General features: G+C 44.2%; 1 protein-coding gene and 1 long non-coding RNA gene across 2 annotated transcripts in view; both read right to left on the bottom strand.

The window, feature by feature from the left end:
• The window catches only part of LOC135388768 (protein unc-13 homolog B-like), a 291,747-nt gene that overhangs the window by 203,402 nt on the left and 71,465 nt on the right, over positions 1-16,880 (bottom strand). The window lies entirely within an intron of this gene.
• Positions 2,188-4,024, bottom strand: LOC135387436 (uncharacterized). The gene is made up of 3 exons (XR_010421113.1): positions 3,971-4,024; positions 2,795-2,868; positions 2,188-2,714 (listed from the first exon to the last, which is right to left on the bottom strand). It is a non-coding gene; the product is annotated as an uncharacterized LOC135387436 (long non-coding RNA).

The following is a 16,880-nucleotide window of genomic DNA, read 5'->3' as shown; positions in this document are numbered from 1 at the left end:
AATCGACTTCAGCATGAAGAGGAAGTTCCAACGACAGACTGTTAGATGAGCTTTCAGCATCGATCACGATGAAGCACATGAACAGTTTGTGTAAATTTCATGTTTGACGGCGCCGTGTAAAGGGGCCGGAGTGGTTAATTGCATAATAATGCCGAAAGAAGTCGAGTGCTTATGTTGCAAGGAGCTGCTCTTAAAGTAGCATATTTAGAACTTCGAGGGCAGCACGAACCTAGCGCTCATATTCACAAGTAAGAAGCGTACGTATCTCGTGCACAATCATGCTGGTTGGTTTCAATACAAAATAGTTTTTCTGAACTTTTCGTTATTGTTCGTCACATATTCAGAAAGAGTGCAGCTGAATTAATACTCGGCGTCCTACTAGCTTTAGCTTTGTTCAAAGCTTGCGTGTCTCATACAGGAAATAGATAAGTACACTACATACCAACAGTTCGTGAGATGGATGTTGCACAGACTTGAAAAAAACAAGAGAATCGTTATACCAGTCTGCGCGGTGAACAGGATACGCAAAGCCTTTCCCATAGTGGCTACTACATGCTTTAAATACCCAAGATACTAGGTGGAAGTACCCCCTACAGGGGGTGCCCTTGCAATTTCAGCTGTAGACACATGTCGGTAATGATGCAACTATAATAATGACCCCCCCCCCCCTCCCCTCGAACTTTTTTCAACACTCCTCCATGCTTGGGATTCTGGATAAACCACTGTGCTGACCCCTGACACAAAGCACCATCTCATCACCCTGCTCCGCCTAGTAAGAATTACATTGGGCTCTCAATTCCACCACAGACACAAATCCAATCCTGTTCTGACGCATCCTTTTGTCCACCCATTCAGTCAATATGTCGTAAGTGTTTGAACTCTTACTGTCTGATAGCACCCAAATAGTATTGTTTAAGCACCTCAAGTATTTTTATGTGGAAGTAAATCAGACTGTTATGCAGGTTACCCTGTGTGTGACCTCGGTTCCTGCTCTCAGTCCTCCAGAAGTGCTCACTACACAAGTTGACTATCGAAAATCTCAATCTTCCATGCATGATGTAAAACCCCAGTTCGCTTGCTTCCTAGCCATTTTTTCATTCTCAATTTTCCTTTTGTGTGCAAAGTGCACACCCAGTTCGAGTAGGATGTAGACCTTGAGGAACCAAGCTTTGTATCTTGGGCTGCTCAAATATTCAAATAGGCATGTTGTAGTCGAAGATGATGTAACATGAAATGTGGTTCATATAGTTTATTGTGGCACTCAGATAATATCTTCATAATATGTCTGCAGAGATTGCTCCAAAATAGCATATGTGATGCAGCGTTATACATTATTGGGCTTCTGGGAAAAATCATGATTCACCTGATACAGACGGCAGCCTTTGTAACGGTGTCTGACACATTTTTAGCAGCCACTGTTTTAAAATATGCATTAAAAATGCTCCAACTATGAAAGTATCACGAAGTTCTTCATTTCATTTGTTTACTTAAACACCCTTGTGAAGGGATTTACATAAATGCGGGAGGTTTTTTATCCAAAAAAGACAAATACCAAAATTATGCAAACAAAATTCGTTCACTCACCACAAAGAAATTCATTCGATCTGAAAACGATCATAGCACTTGGAAATAAATGACGATACATTTTGTTCTGATGCTATGTGGGCAGGAACGTCATTCCAGTTTGACACCATCAGCTGGTGCGGAGAGTAGAGGAATTTTTTTGTTTGTGTAGGTGGAGCAAGTACTTTATGCGAGTCATCAAGTCTTGGAAGTAACTTGTGAGGGGATTGACAGTAAGTGGGGTGGGGAGGAGTGTGACTGTAATATAACTTATGAAAGAATGCCAGGCGTGATACCTTTCATCTGGTAATCAAAGGAGTAAGAAAGAGTTTGGCTTTAATGGCTGAGACGCTGGAAAAAGGATGATAATCACGAGCAACAAACCGTGCGGTTCTGTACAAATTCTACTTTGTCGATTAAGAGATGTTGGGATGGGTTCCAGATTGCAGAGGCATTTTCCACTTCTTTTGAACATGGCAGTTGATGTTCTGAGACTGGAACACATAGAAAAGGCAAATACATACAAAGCATCAAGTGCCTAAGAAATGAATGATGAAAGAAGGCAGTCACTAGAAAGGTTAGCCAGTAGTAGGACTTGAATCCACATCTTCTGCATTACCGATCCAGGGCCCTTACCAATTGAGCTAAGCTAACACGCCTCTCCAGTGACTTCCAAGGGTGCAGATGTACCCTAGGAATAGGTTTATGGGCAGGAGAACATTAGTCACTGTTATTATACAGGCATAGCTCTCTGTCCAGTATGATCACCGCAGAGCACATTTACAAGAACTCACAGGTACAAAACTTGCATAATAAATATGTAATAACCTCAAACAGCTATTATATATAATAACTGGGACATGGAACTCCAACGGCGGATGGTCTGGCAGTACAACACAGGTAATCTTGCCATCACTATATTTTTCCCAAAATGCTGAAAATAAATCTATAGAATTACTGCAGTGAACTGCTCAATTTTTCACCTCAGATATATTTTTAGCACTCTGTCTTTCATGTTTCAAAATATACATGCATCGAACCTGCAGAAGCTTATGTGTGTAAGTAGAGTCACACATCTCATGTGCAACAGGCAGGTCTAAGTTGTACTGAGATATGTCAATTCCTTACGCATGCTCACCACCTGTAGATTCCTTTAAAGGGAACAAAAAACTTTTGGTTAGTAACAACTTCACGCTATATACCACATTTATAAAAAAAATTGGTCCAGTACCTGACGGACAACTGTCATGACCATTGCCAGATGTCTTCCTCTCCTGTTCCTTCCACTTCCATGAATTCATCACCCTAACATTGTTAAAAAAAAGCCATATAAATGCGATAACTGAGATATTACCACTACGAGCATACAGCAAATCACAACCACATAAATAATATACACAATTGCACCGAGCTGTCCACATTTTCACACACACATACACACACAAAAATACATAACAGAGTGGACTGTCTCTAATAACACTTCAACAAGTTTGTGTAACTCTGTTTTGAAACTGGACACAGGAAGGCCATTTCCAATCAGCTGAAAAAAATTGTTCGGAAGAGGAACAGTTTCTGCTGATTTCTGTAGTTGCAGTAGCAGTGGAACCTTGTAAGGTGGTACAGTGATAGATTTCATACCGTAATGGCAAGTGTTTGGGATGGCGCTAAAAGATCCTGAATTTGCAAGGCAATTTTGTGTAAATGTCTGATTTCCAAGTGAACGCATTGTCTACTGTATTTTACATGTCTTGAAGGAGCTGAGGGGCTGGATGGATGGATTGTAGTGGCACCCCTGCTGGGCCTCTTTACAACGAGGGTCCAGCACATTGCACCTGTAGACAGCCTGTAGACATGGTTGTCGTATACCAGGCATTCTTTCTTTCTTTTTTTGTGCACTGCAATTTTATCGTAGTTGCCCTCTATGGTGTTTCCCCAGATTAGACAACAATAGTACAGCTTGGGGTGAATTAAGGATTTCAACTGCGTTGGTTTAGAATCCAGAACCCTTCTTTACTATGTGCAGTATGCTGCATATTATAAGGAAAACAAATAGAAGAAAACTTGTACCTGATCCCTGCCTTGTATTTCCAACATTTGGTTCCACATCTTGTCCAAGGAAGTCATGAACTACATTGGTGCACACTGCTGTGACAATTATTATGTTACATCTAGATGCTGAATACACAGCTTCATTTTACGTACTGTGAATGTTGCTTACTGCATTGGCATGGCTGCATTCAACAACACTCAGAATTGTACAGTAATCTTTTGATTTAGTGCGTAAACTTAAATTTTCTTTAATCCGTATTTTTCTTTGTTGCGTAAATGGTCTCCTAACATCTGCATGCCACAACGTAATTCTCACAAGGAGAGTAATCACTGTATAAATTATACAGAAGACACTAACCTCGTCACGTCCAGATGCAACAGTCTTGGAAGATAGATTCAAGGAAAGCACTGCGGACTGCTGCGGAGGTTCTTTGCACTCAAACTGAGGGGTCCGTCTCATAGTCTGCTATCTTCAAATATGATTGGCAAAATCCGCCGCGGTATTATCCTGCCGCTGCGGTTGAACGCGCAGTATCGTACGGAACTGAATGCCCGCCGAGAAATCTCGCTTTGACGACACAACCGAGGCACGTCAAATGAAGTAAGGGCTGTACCTCGATAAATTGGTCGTTGTTCCAAAAGATATAAATAAAGAAAACTTGGAAATACACACACTACGCTAACGCAGTGAAATTGCGCGCTGGATCCCGAAAGTCGTCGTAGCTCGTAGCCTCGTAGCTCCTCTTTCCACGGAAGTCGCTAATTGGATTATCGCAGTTATAAAACAGGTCGTAGATTTCGAAGTATATACATACTTTTTATTTCCAGACATTGTGACAACAGTATATCGGCGTAAAAATGTTGGTTCTTGCTGAAAGTTGTTGTTGTAGTGCTCGATCACGTGACGGCATTCTGCGCGCTGATTGCATGGGCGATTGACGTCATCCCAGTGGGATGACCAGATGAGTTTTCTATATATGCGTACGTTTTCTTGGTTTGACGCTAGGTGTGCCAGCGTCGGCGTGAACCGCGATGTTCAAAATTCGAGTTTACGAAAACTACGAGGTGTTGAGGCATGCATTTTTGTATGTGAAGTTGCTTTTGTGTATTCTATCGGTAGCCACTGCGGTAAAGGCTCTCCAGCTTCTGGTCAGAGACCCTTTAAGATATGAGTCAGTATATATTCTGTATTTAGAAGTACGTATTTATAAAGCACTTGCAAGAATAAATACCCGAAAATTGGTATTTAAATATAATTATAAATACATGTATTTATATTTAATTTAAATGGTATTTTAATTACAATGCATGTATTTAAATACTGCCCAACCCTGGTTCCAGCTCACATAACGTAGTGTAGATGCTGAGGCAAGGAAACAGGAAGTCGTGCCTGAATGAGTGAGTGAGTGTGAAAGATGTAAGAGAGAGAATGGGAAGAGCGTGAGAGAGAGAGAGAGATAATGGGTTTGGGGGGTTCCCGAAATCCACCATTAAGAAAAAACCGCTTAAGAATAAAACCTTCAAGAATAAACCGCTTAAAAATACACGGTTGAAAATATATCTCCTAAAATAAACCGCTTACTATCCCCGCTTAGAGATCGCCGTTTAATAAACCACCATTACAAATAAACTGTTTCAAAACCCCCTCACCATCTAGCACGGAGGCGGATTGATTGCAATTTGCGCCGGGTTAGATCAGGTTAGCTTAGGTTAGGTTAGGTTAGTTCGGTTTGGTTTAGTTTGGGATAGTTTAGGCTAGTTTAGTCCACCTTGATTTGGGCCATACCACATGACTCTAGCAACTGTAGGGTGGATTTGGGGGATTCTGAAACGATTTATTTTTAACGATATATTCTTAACCGTGGATTTCTTAGCGTTTTTATTTAAATGGGGATATTTCAGCAATTATCTTTGTGCGTTTGTTTTTAAGCGTATATTCTGGGAGAGATATTTTTAACAGTGGTTACTTACGCGTTTATTTTTGAAAGATTATGTGTGTGTGTGAGCGTGATGGTGTGTGGAAGAGCGTGGTTGGTTGTCCGTCCCCCTTATATACTTGAGGCTCTCAAAAATAACTCTGGAGAGGGTCCTGTTGTCGTGGTGTAACGGCATCATCCTTGACCGGAAATCAGAAGGGTCTAGGTTCGAATCCTGGTAACAGCAGCCTTTTCCTCAGTCGTTCGATTCCAATGACAATGCTTATGCCCCATAACGCAAAGGCGCACGCTTAATTAAAGAATCGCGCTCGCTGGTGCGTTTTCATCAACTGCCACTATTTGATTTAGTTCCGGCACTTTTATTTGATTTGATGGAAAGTAATTGTTCCGAGCCTGGAACGTACAAAGGGACAAACACAACACGTTTCCGATGACTGCCTTATTTCATTTCATTTTATTTATTTCGTTTACCGTCTGGATGCACGGATGCATTGATATTTCAAATTTGGAAATTATACAAAAAGAAACAAGTATACCAAAAACGAAAGAACAATGACCGACAGCAAGTTGTCCTGTTTATGTTGGCATGTCCGCATTTTTTTTTCTCCGTCTCCGTTCCCCCTGCTGCACTCGCGCCCGGCCGGTATCACAAGAAAAATGACGTGTCGCAGAAAAGTGCTTTTAGTCGTACTCGCCAGCGTAATGCTGTCGTTTCTGTTTAAGCCTGGCGGCGCGCAAAATGGCAGAATCATTGCAGGGTCTGCGCGACTTGCCTGCAATACATCAACCCGTTTAAATGCGACGTACAGACGGCGATTGTTTGTTTATGCGATACGCAAAAGGCTCCGCTGTTAAGCCCATTGTTTGGCGACAGCTGCATCATTAGGAGAAGACTTTCTGGGAGATTTGGTTGAAATGAACGCGTCAGATGGACGACAAAAGGATGTCGAAAGGTAATGCAAGCGTAATAGCGCTGTGTCGTGCCTGTGCTCTTGCTAAACTAATCACGAGACTGAAGCCTTCCAATTTAAAGGGACAGTCGCCTGTGTCGAAATGTGTACGAAGCAAGTGCCACGATAGTTCACACCGTTCGGCAGTCTATTTGGCAAATTTTCTCTCTAGAAAAGTGTTGTATTGTTGACTGATTAGATGATTCACAGAACTAGTTAGCCCACCTTCCTTATCGTGTTAGCGTACCATTCCCTATACCCTTAATTTTCTGATTCGCTTTGTTTATTTATTTATTATTATTTTATTATTCGCTTTATTAGGTACTAAACAAACGAGATTTATAAATTAGCGTTGCCTCATGCTCCAGCTGTCTCTGCTGAGGAAACACAGCAGGCAAAAATATCATAGTGACTTAGGTTTCGAGCGTGAGCCGGGGGGGGGGGGATTGTTTCTAAGATCGTCTGCTTATATCGCATACTACGCGACTTGCAGACGCTCAACGTTCACGAAGCGTACTCAGTAAGATACTAAGATACCAACAAAAGTATGTAAGATATATTAGTACGGTACTCAAAATACCACCAAGTCTGGTTTTAGTGAATCTCGTCGCTAAGGCTTCGTCTCAGCGAAAACATTTGACAGAAATAATTTTTGAGAAATAAAAGCACAGTTGTTAGCCTTTACTGTTTTGGTTATACAGTTTGCTATTCTTCCTGCGCTCTGAAAGCAGAACTTCCCCACATAACACGCATGAGGCGAACCCTTGCAGAGAATGAATCGCTCCTGATTTCTGAAAAGCTCGGGGTGATCGTCCTTTTATGTGGCACAAAATAACATAATTGCATAATCGTGACAAAAAGGCGTACGCCTCCCGTTTTCAACAAATCAGGGGAGAGAAGGATATGTCATTCGGGATGATGGTTCGCTTCTCTTTTAGCGGTGCACTCTTAAAAATGAACTTCACCGCATAGCACGCTCCTAGCCAACCATAATCTCAAATGATATCGTTATCTGTCCTGATTTGTTGAAAACGGGAGGCGTACGCCTTTTTTGTGACAATTATGAACTATGCTGTTCAGTGTCACAAAAAACGCGTACGCCTCCCGTTTTCAACAAATCAGGGCTGACACGGATATCATTCGAGATGATGGTTGGCTATAGCAGCGTGCTATGCGGTGAAGTTTACTTTTAAGAGCGTGCGTAAAGAGGCGCAGATGACAAGTCGCGTCTTCGAACGACTACAGCGGCCTCTGTGCGAACTTATATTTAACACTATACAGTGACAGAAATGTCCAACATGTACGTAATATGGCCAGCTACTATCGCAAATCACGTGCCCTATGACTATGTGTATGCCCTATGACTGCCTAATCTAGATGCGCGTAAGAAATAGTACTGATCAAGAAGTCCTAGGTAATACACTACCGGAAATTTTATCTTGGCGCAAAGTGTGCCAAAGGGAGATGAATCGTGATAAAACCGTCTATTTGCCTGTTACAAATAAGAACGTAACTTTAAAACATCGATATACAGGATGGTCCACCAATCATGATAGAAATTCGTACTAAATAACGTAGTCAGCGGAGAGACATGCGGTCAAAGGGATTTGTTTTTCCTGCCAGGAACATTTGCCGCATATTGGTATCATTTTTATTTAATTTCACTTAAGGGAAATTTAATTTCTTGAATTGAACTCCGAAATTTTCTATGTCAACGTAACGTTTTCGTTGCGGAAATGGGTTCCTCGTAGTCACTTTCGACAGCATAACACCTGTAACGCAACGACAACTGCTGAAACTGAATTGAAATAAATTGCTGCAGAACCGTGGAAATGAGTCCGTGGCTCCGCCTCCTTCTGTCGGCTCTAATTTGAGAGCCAAAGCGCGACGAAAGGAGGTTACACTGACACGTCATACGGGGGGGGGGGGGGGGGGGGGGGGGGAGAGGGAGTAGAGAGAGGACTATGTCACTCTGGATTATGGTTGGCTAGGAGCGTGCTGTGTGGCGAAGTTCATTTTTAAGTGTGTAGGACTACATCCCGGTCACTTCCAAATTGTAAGGCCCTTATCAGCACGAATTGACTGTTTTCCTGAAACCAATACATTATCCTCTGTTGCAGTTGAATGTAACACCGTTGCTGAATTTTTGAGTGTCTTGTCACAGTGCGATGTAGTGTAAATGATTATATATACTTCCACTTTTTCTTTTTCTATCGTTACTTTCCCTCCTGTTTAGGCACCACGAAGGACTGACAGTATGTTAAATAAAAATAAAGACAAAAGTCACGCTGGGTGAGCTGATAACATGGCCGTCTAGCGATTTTGAGTTTGTGAGTTCCATCCGCGCCAAGGACGGCAGCAATTTTGGTGACGACGTGGCACAAACTGCTCAGACGCGTCGGCTTTCAGAACGTACGAACGCAACGTATCTTTAAACGGACGTTAATAGACCATTATGTGAGGAAAATTAATTCCCTTGCCGACCCCGCGTCGTCGATCACGATCATAGTTGTTTCGCGACATAAAGCACCGCGAACTATAATTTTTGTTCAACCATAATCACGGAAACGATAAGTACGACAAAACCGACATTTAAAAAATAATAATAAAAAAAGAAGAAACTCTTTGACAGCATTGTTGAACACCCTCCTCTGTCTTCGTCAAGCTCGATGCTTTCCACCTTTGCGCGTATTTACTAGCGTAAAGGTCAGCTTCACATTACCGCGGGGACCGAAAATTAGTTTCCTTTGTTGTGGGCGTGCTGCCTGCAAAGAATTTAACACCCGTTTCTATAGGCGGCTGATAATGTAAACGAGAGTGAGTATTATTTTCGACTACATGACGCGTTTACAACTCTTGTTTTCTTCTTTTTCTGTCCTGCACTCTAAAAACAGATGGTGGTGGTGGTGGTGGTTGTGAAAGGGCTCGCCGTTATCGGCCTCACAGAGGTGGGCAACGTCACGACTGACGCCCTGGGGGAATTTGCGTCCAGGGCCGACTTCTAAAGGAACTGGCCATGTCACGTCGAGACTGGGAGGTACCCGGGTTCGAGTCCCGGTGCCGGCTGTGCTGTCTGGGGTTTTTCCTGGGTTTTCCTCTAAAAACAGAAATTCACCGCATAGCACACTGTGCGCCAACCATTGCCAAGAATGATAGGGTTATCGCTTCTGATTCGAAGAGAGAGGGGGCGTACGCCTTTTTGTGACAATTTTGATATATGAAAATTGCCACAAGAAGGCGTACGCCCTCTCTCTCTTCGAATCAGAAGCGATAACCCTATCATTCGTTGCAGTGGTTGGAGGACAGCGTGCTATGCGGTGAGGTTCTGTTTTTAGAGTGTGGAAACCTTTCGTAACAATTATCTGTCATGTTTTTCAAACATCTAGAGGGTTCATGTCACGAGAGGATCACCTACGGTACAGCGTTTGTTTCATATTATTGCATCTAGCGCTCACCAGAGTTTTCCAGCAGCCTTTTTTTTTTTTTTTCGTCGTTATACCGTGTGCTTACACGAGCGACATTACCCAGAATACTCCAGCGGAAGACGCTTAAATCGTCATAACTTTCGGATGCAACTTCATGTCTTTTCGTGCTCTTCGAACCACGGGGCCACAAGATATGACATAGCAGACGACAGGGTCGATGGTGTCGTCTGCTATGTGTGTGCGGCATGTCATCCTCGACATTCCAGCGCCCTGCGGACGCTCAACGTAAGACGCACAGAAATTTCTGCCCCATGTGCAGTCTTGTGCAACTTGCTCACTGTGCTATATCACTTCTTGAAGAAGTCTTCAACCGCACTCATATCGCTACACTCGTGTCGTCTGCGAAGACGCTCCAGCTTATGCTTACGTCACCGTAAAACCGAAACCAGACGTGAACAATTGCTAATATTGCTTTTTCTTGTTTGTTTCCAAGGTTCTGTTGAACGAAACTTTACATGTGGCATCAATACGTAACTCACAGTGGAATACAATCCTAGCCTCAAAAGCAGACGAAGGCCCTTTAGCAATACTTGCCCACAGTTAATAATAATAATAATAATTAGTATTAGTATTATTATTATTATTATTATTATTATCATCATTATTCCATTCCACCCCATTATTATTATTACTGTATTATGTTTTACTGGTGCCCAAGAACGGTCCGTGACGAGCATTTGATTTGCAGAAAGGGCTCTTCTCAAGTTTGTGATTCGATTTGTTTTAAGATTGTACGCTCGCACGAATATAACTCTACGGCATCAAAGAACCACCGTGAGCAGAGGTTGATTGATTAATTGATTCGGAGTAGGAGTTTTCTTCCGAATCATGACCATATCCACCACCTTTGCAGACTTCACCCCCTGTTTTCTTGTCTGAAACTCCGCACAAAAAGGAAAGAAAAAAAAATCTACGAAGGAGTAAGTCTGCCAAAAAAGTCGCCTTGACACGATTATGATGTTCAAAACATCTGCTACGTCCACCACCCAATTACTGGGGCACCCTACGACAGTATGGTCCGCAACACGTTGTTGCTGATACGAGGTTATTTCAACGCATAAATTACAGCTAGTTTTTGTAACGTATCCTCAAGTCTGGAGAAATATGCGCAAGGACATCTGCATCTCTCGTCCGTTTGTGTCCGTCCTTGTGCATATATCCGCAGACTCAGGGAATTGCAGCGTGTCCTGGGTGCACACAGGTTAACTATTGTGAGACGTTGCCCACATGAATGTCTTTTTCAAAAGAACATCTCCGTGTTACATTATCATCATCATCATTATGACAAGAAACAAAAAAAGGGGGGGGGGGCGTATGTCGGGACGACGACCCGCTGGCGGCGCAAGGACTCTCATGCTGGTCCCTCAGACTCCCGAAAAAATACGAGAAGCAATCGCGAACGATGCGGGCCCTGTCTTGGCAACCGGCCACCTCCTCTGACCGCAACTAATGCGGGAATCACAGCCTCTAATATCGCATCACCACTGATGAGTACCACATAGAACGGTAAAAGGGGGTCGACAGTCCGGTTTAAGACCAGTTAGAAAAAGAAGCTCTAAAAAAAGGAGGAAAGCTACGCCCGTAACAAATTCGATCGATAATGCGGGATTCAAGCAACACAGTTGCAAGCCACAAGAAAGACTGGACAAACGAAGAACCAAAATAGGGAACTCCGCTCCCAATCGAATCCCCCACTGCTGGCGCCTTTTCTTCAACTGGCATTATTCAATTGGACTCCACTCTCAATTATTTAAAAGGATAAGACGGTGGCGCCCCTACCCATTTGATGCGAGAAACTTTCTTTCTTTCCTTTTTATTTTGATGTACTAGCAGTATTTTAAAGAGAGAAAATAATATATTCAGATTTTAACGCTAATTTAGCTGCTAATATAACGAAGGAGGACATAAGGTTAAACAAGAATATATCGCTTCTGTGTTGGGCGCCCGAGGCAAAAACTGCTCATTGATCAATTAGAAGAAGGTGCGCGAAACCGTACAACGCGTCTTGTTCTTGGAAACTATGCCCCCATGAGACACTGCAGCCCCCCCCCCTCCCCCTACGAAAGCCAACCTCAACGTCTATTCCGTAAAACCTACAAAGCACAACATCGAGCCTATACCACCGGCTGTGATGTCTGATGCTGTCCCTGGGTATTCCGACAGACTTGCCAAACGAACTCCGGCACCCGCAGTTCCCCCTGAAGTCGGCCCAGGACGTATACTAACCCCCCACCCCCATCTGTCCCCCAGTCCTTCCTGCTGTCCTCTCTCCATCTGTCCGTACCTGTACGCCGCTCAGAGGCTCAGCCCCGTCAAGGCGCTAACACACACGCTAAAAAAAAAAAGACAATATCGAGTTAACCTTACGCTCCTTCAGGAGACGACGGACAACAGATTGAGCGTCCTTTCTTCTGGAGTAAAATATAGTTTGATTCATTTGTGCCTAAGACTTTCCCTCCATTGGAACCATCTTCCCTGCCATATTTCATCCATTACCTCAATTATCGATACCTCACAGCTGGGAAAAACACTTTGTGGTCTCCTTCATATAGCATGGTGTGTTTTTTTATGTAAATTTCCTGTCAGCGTCGCGAAGCAACTGTGTCTATGAGCAGCGTACATGCAGACGTGGACAGATGGAGAGAGGACAATAGGACGGAGGGGTAGACAGGGGGGGTTAGTATGCGTCATGGGCCGACTTTAAGGGGAACTGTGCGCCCATTTGTCTCGAAAATCTGCCGGAAAACCCAAGACAGGACAGCCGGTGCGGTAAAATGTGATTCGAACCGGCGACACCTCCCAGTCTCGACGCTGGGGGATATGTTTTGTATTTTAAAAAAAACGGCATGGAAAGCGGGCATCCTAACCGCTATGCCACGGCAGCTGGTCATGGTGTCTTGCAGCATGCTTTACATTCCATACTTTGCTTGTTTTGGTTTTGCTGTGCGCCGTATTATGTCTCGTTTGGTCTGCTGTTCTCCTCGATGCTCTGTGCACTTGCCACTACGTACTGCCCTTTTTAATGATGTTAAGCTCCGAGGGCAATACGAAATAAGTAGACGGAAACGAAACCCGGACAGGTAAGTGCATGGGAAACGCAATTCTCTTAAAACCAGATTCGCGAAAAGCGTAGAGCTCGTCCGCGTTTGCTCGAAAAAGACGAGACTCGCTAGGTCGGGATCTCTATAAGACGACGCTTCGTTAAAACGAAACTCGCTGAAATGAAGGGCTCCCAGGGGCATCATTATGAGGGGGTATGTTATTCGATTCCAGCTCACATTGCGCCACGAGACACTCAGAAGTAAAGTTACGTGCGGGCTAAAGTGCACGTTGCCGGTGAAACTTCTCTTTGGAACGAAGCATCGGTAACGTGTTATGGCATATGTTAAACGAGCGTGGGAGACACCTCCAACACATATATATATATATATATTTCGCGTTGTTAGGAATATACAGGGTGCGTCACGCACGTGCGCTAAAATATCCATCCCCGAGTTTTGGTATGCAAATGAGCCGATACCGAAAAAGCGCGCTTGAGGAGCACATCACCCACCCCGACGGAGGTTTATCTGCGGTTGATATAGCAAGCTGAGCGCGGCACCTACACCAATTATCTCTATCGCTGCAAATCACGTGACCCTCTGACGTGAAATGAGCGCTGTACTCTCCGCGTTCCCGGTCGCCGCGGTTTCCGCTCATTTGCATATCAAAATTCGGGGGTGGATATTTTAACGAACGTGCGGGTTTCAGGATTTGTTAAACGTGAAATGGCTTGCAACTAGGATAGTGCCATCTCGCTTTTACCGCAATTAAATAAGATAATTAATGAACTTTAGGTAATTAGCCATCTCGTAGTTGCACAGTTTCTTCGAGAGGATGTCCGCCTGGCCGTAGAACTCAACTGCAAAAACAACATCTATGCTTCTCTCATAGCTTTTTGAAATAAAAATTCTGGTCAGTCTTACGTGGCGCACCCTGTATACTACCTTAGGAAACTCTCACGTAAAATATTTCCTTCGGTAATCGCGCACTTCCTAAGCAAATTGGTTTATAAGAGAGCACGCGGCGGCGGCGATCTCTCCCAGCTCCTTCTGGCGCGTTGCGACGTCAGATCATCGAACACTGTTATTGGCTGACGAAAATCGTCTGTTGCGGCGAGGGAGCAAGGCGGCCGGCGGCTCGGCAGACGAGGGACTGGCGGCGCCAAATACAACCACAAAAAGACATAAAAAACAAAACAAAGGAAAAACAAGGTGCACGCTTCACTATTGGCCAGAAGATGTGACGTCACAGGCTGACAATCAAGGGCGCAGCGGGAGAAGCACCTTTTCTGACCCGCTAGATTGAACGTTCACTTGCGCACCAGGATTCTGCGATGTACTCCTTCTTTTTGTACGTATATGTATCCCAGGGTGTGTAATCCTAATATCTACTCCTCCTGTTTGTGTTTGTTCAAAAACACTCGAGCAATTTATCGGAAACGACCATGCCAGATATTTGATGTCGCAAGGCGTTCTGTCACTGCCCAATTCAGTTTACATTAACGTTCCGAAAAAATAGCCGTCTTTCGTACTGCGCGACATTGGAGGCACGGTCCGTCCGCTGCCGTGACGTAACCAGCCCAGCGTGACGTAGTATCACCTGTGAGCGAGCCTCCTCATCAGGACCCCATGGGGCGTGCCGCGTCACGGAGTGACATCAACTCCACTCATTCTTTTACGGGAACCCGAAAGGAGGGCAGGGGATTCTACAAGGTGTGCAGGTCGAAGACATCTCGTGTGCGTCACAAGTCAGCGATAGCATCAATTCTTGTGTAATAATTATGGTATGTGTCGTACAATACGCTGCTGCCGTAAACCAAGAATTTATGGAGGGGTATTTCGCTGCTCGTGTTGGAGACTTTTCGAAATGGTACTATAAGGTGTGATTTGGTGTGCGATGCTGAAATAACCGGCGAGGCTGAGTAATGGAAAGACGACGCGAACGACACTGCCATATAGATAAACGTAGAAGACAAATCATACTGTAAGGACAACAAAAAAAAGTGTCCCTGAGAGAACAGAACTTGAGCTGCCTCTTTTTCCCCCTTCTTTCTGTTTCTTCTTCTGTTCGCGTGGTCCTGCTAGGCGTTGGCATCTGCTAGGCGTTGGCACCTAATTCTGAGTTAGTGTAGCTCTGTCGTCCTTAAACTGAAGGTATGAATCTTCAGTCTATATACGTCAGACCAGCTGGCCTGCCTTATTCTTCTTTCAACTCCATGACTTTCACCGCTGACGGCTCTGGCCCGCAAAGCGCTTGATCTGGCAGCAATATCAGCACCTACTCCAATCAACTCCCTGACTCTATCGCTCCGAAGCACGTGGGCCTCCGACGTGAATGAGCGTTGTCCACCCTGCGGCCTGCGCTGATACGCGCCCGCCCGATACAAAGGGGATAGCCTCCAGGATCATCATCATCATCATCATCATTTAGGCCCCTTTACACAACGAAAATTTGGCGATGCCCATTTCAACGTAGTTGCTCGTTTCGCGTCATTTTTTAATAGAATGGCTTTCAAACAATGATTGTCGCTCATTCTGTTATCTCACTTTTGTCCGAAAGCCCCTAATTAAAGAGTTAATTACTGAACTTTAGATAATTCGTCAAACACATTGTCTTCGAAAGAACGTCCACCACGGCAATATAACCCACAAAAACGCGGTATCTATGCTGCTCTCACACCTTTTTATATGTATAAATAAAACTTGAAACGAATAAATAAAATAAAAAATAAAAACGACACCCCGGTATATGTACGCATGTCGCACAAAAATGTATAATGCTCGCGCAGACAGAATTGGCGTCTACGTACACCTGCCGTCAGCCTTAACCGCAACTGTTAGCCTCTGTGTTTTAGACTGCGGTCTGAGATATATAGGTCCGGGAGTGCATTCAGACACATGCCGCATCATGACGGCCGCTGCGGTCAGTCAGGATGATGGTGATGAGTATTTTTATGGCGCAGCTGCGACGAAGGCTAGTCAGTCTGGAAATCTCGACGACTGTAAGCTCCCTTAGGTAGTGGTTTCCAACAAGCACGGTCACAAACCACATATTTCTGACAGGACGCATGCAGTATGCGTTGCATAAAAAGAGAACAATGCGAAGAAATACGCGAGAGAAAATAGAAAGCGCGTATTTCATGGCAATCATATCACACCCCCAAAGAAGGCCACTCTTACCTTAGTATGAAACCAGAATCAGGATGTCAACATAGTGCTGCTGTGGAATCATGCAGTGGAATACAACTGCATATCGTTTCAAAAAATAAGTCGAATGCTCCAAGCTGCCCCTTTAATGTCAGACACTATTTATTCCACACCCTCACGACAGCATACATTTATCTGCAGACCGAATAGACCTCTCCTTGTTTGTAAACAAATGACGTCATAGTGTTCGCCAGCGCCACCAATTTGGTAGAGCTGAACTACGCTCGAAGCTAGAGGCGAACAAGGTCGCGCCCGAAAGCCACAGTCTTGAGGGCATTACGATGGCCCCTGAAAGGGACACGACCTTCGGTCCTACTTTTCTTTCAATAGGAGGCATCGAACAAGTGTCCATTCGGGGAACCCATCCCTCACCTTCCAATTTGTTTCGGTTTCAGTCTGTCTACCAACGTCATGATGACGTTTCTCGGGTAGAGGTCAATTACAACGCCTCAATGGAACAGGAGTGTCCCAATAGGCCTCTACCCAAGAAACGTCATCATGACGTTGGTAGACAGACCGAAACTGAAACAAATCGGAAGGTGAGGGCTGGGTTCTACGAAGGGGCACTTGTTCGTTGCCTCCTATTGAAAAACCGAAGGCCGCGTCCCTTTCAGGGGCCATCATAATCCCCTCAAGACCCTGGCTTTC

This window comes from Ornithodoros turicata, chromosome 3 (genome assembly GCF_037126465.1).
Source record: "Ornithodoros turicata isolate Travis chromosome 3, ASM3712646v1, whole genome shotgun sequence".
Taxonomy (NCBI): Eukaryota; Metazoa; Arthropoda; class Arachnida; order Ixodida; family Argasidae; genus Ornithodoros; species Ornithodoros turicata.
The sequence above is the reverse complement of the archived record's forward strand: the minus strand, read 5'-3'. Positions and strand labels throughout refer to the sequence as shown.